We start from the raw sequence: 2,476 nt of genomic DNA, 5'->3' as shown, positions 1-2,476 counted from the left end.
AAATGACTCCTGAAGGTCCCGATACATTTTAGTGCTTCTAGGATGTACTGTGTAAAGGGATCTAAGCACTTCCTCCATGATAGTCTTCTTAATTTCAGCATCTGCAGGTACGCATAGTCTGGTACGGAACCTCAGAGTTCCATCATTTGAAATATTAAACTCCCCCCGCCCATGTCCGTCTTGCACTTTCTCTATAAGCTCCACTAACTCTGCATCATTCCTCTGAGCTGCTTTAATTCTTTTCTGCAGGGTGGACCGTAGTACCAAGTTAGCAATAAATGCCTGGTGCACACCCTCTACTAAATCCACACCGAGCCTCTTCAAATCCATATGAACCGAATGTTGAATCTCCACTGCTGACAGTGCTGCTCCCGCTGATTTTTGGCTCAATGCATCAACCACCATGTTTGCTTTCCCCGGGTGATAGACTCTTATGGTTAGTAAAAATATCACACCTACCTCTATAGAGATAGTGTCTCCAAATTTTCAGCGCATAAACCACTGCTGCTAACTCCAGATCATGGGTAGGGTAATTCTTTTCATATTCCTTAAGTTGCCAAGATGCGTATACAATAACCCTCCCGTGCTGCATCAACACACAACTGAGTCTCTTCTAGGACACATCACTGTATATAACAAATCCATCATCTCCTAATGAAATAAATAACACTGGTGCAGAGATAAGCCACTGTTTCAACTCTTGGAAACTCTGCTTACACTCGTCGGTCCATTCAAACTTTACATTCTTCCTTGTGAGTTGTGTTAGTGGACTCGACAACCTGGAAAAACCATCCACAAAACGTCGATAGACCTAGTACCTCGCTAGACCTAGGGAACTCCTGATCTCGTGAACATTTCCCGGTCTCACCCAATTCACCACCACTTCTATCTTGCTTGGGTCTACTGATATGCCATCCTTGGAAATCACATGTCCGAGGAAAGTAACCTGCCTCAGCCAAAACTCACATTTTTTGAACTTAGCATATAACTTCTTTTCTCTCAGTACCTACAGTACTAGTCTCAGATGATCTTTGTGTTCTTCAAAACTCTTTGATTAAACCAGTATATCATCAATAAAGACAATAATAAACTGATCCAAGTACTGATGGAATACTCGATTCATCAAATCCATAAACGCTGCGGGTGCATTAGTTAGACCAAATGGTATAACTAGAAATTCATAGTGATGATATCTAGTCCTGAATGCTGTTTTCGAAATATCTTCTACTTTAACTTTCACCTGATGGTATCCCAATCGAAGATCAATCTTGGAATAGACCTGGGTTCCCTGTAATTGATCAAATAAGTCCTCAATTCTAGGAAGAGGATACTTATTCTTGATTGTCACTTTATTTATCTCCCTATAATCAATGCACATCCTTAACATTCCGTCCTTATTTTTTACAAACAGCACTGATGCACCCCAGGGCGACACGCTAGGTATGATAAACCCTTTATCTAACAACTTTTGCAATTGATATTTTAGCTCCTTTAACTCAGTTGGGGCCATTCTGTAGGGTGTTTTAGATATTGATTCTATTCCTGGAAATAAATCCACAACAAATTCAATCTCCCTATCTGGTGGCAAACCAGGTAACTCTTTTGGAAACACATCTGAGAATTCCTTAACTACTGAGATAATAGAAAATTTCAATTCTTCCTTTGGCATTTCTTTTATATAAGCTACATACCCTTGACAACCATCCTGAAGTAGCTGCCTAACCTGAATGGCTGATACTAACTGTGGCGAGGCGCGCACACAAGATCCCACAAATCCAAATTCCTGTTTTCCCAGGGGTCTGAAGATCACCTCTTTTTGATGGCAATCAATGCTAGCATAGTTAGTTGTTAGCCAGTCCATACCCAATATTATATCGAATCCCTGCATGTCCAATACCACAAGATCGGCTGGTAATATTTTCTCCCGAATGCCCACTGGATAGCTTTTAAGTACTATTCCATATCTCACTATTGATCCAATTGGTGTGGCTACTGAAAAATCAGTATCTAACAACTGTGTTTCAACTCTGGTCGACTTGACATACCCCAATGATATGAACAAATGGATGGCATCTGAATCAAATAAAATAACAGTTTTATATGATAAGACAATAATCATACCTGTCACGACGTCGCCTGCAGCCTCAACTATCACGACCTATTTAATTTAACATAAATGAAACATAAATAATAATTATCTCAACCCGAACTCGTGGGTAGCGGGGACACTTTGTCAATCACAGCGGAAACCTAAGCAGCAGCAAGTATAAAATCTTAATCATCCAACCATAAAATATAATAGCAGAGTTATCTACATTCCCAAAATACTGTATTTATTTACATTCTTCCAAAATATTTCAAAATACATCTAGGATGTAACAACCTCAAATTATCAATATATAATGTAACAAATTAAATGAAAAAGGTCAACCCGAACCCGTGGGTAACGGAGACACCTGTCAATCACAGCGGAAAC

The sequence above is a fragment of the Malania oleifera genome, chromosome 5 (genome assembly GCF_029873635.1).
Source record: "Malania oleifera isolate guangnan ecotype guangnan chromosome 5, ASM2987363v1, whole genome shotgun sequence".
In the NCBI taxonomy this organism is placed as follows: Eukaryota; Viridiplantae; Streptophyta; class Magnoliopsida; order Santalales; family Ximeniaceae; genus Malania; species Malania oleifera.
The sequence above is the reverse complement of the archived record's forward strand: the minus strand, read 5'-3'. Positions refer to the sequence as shown.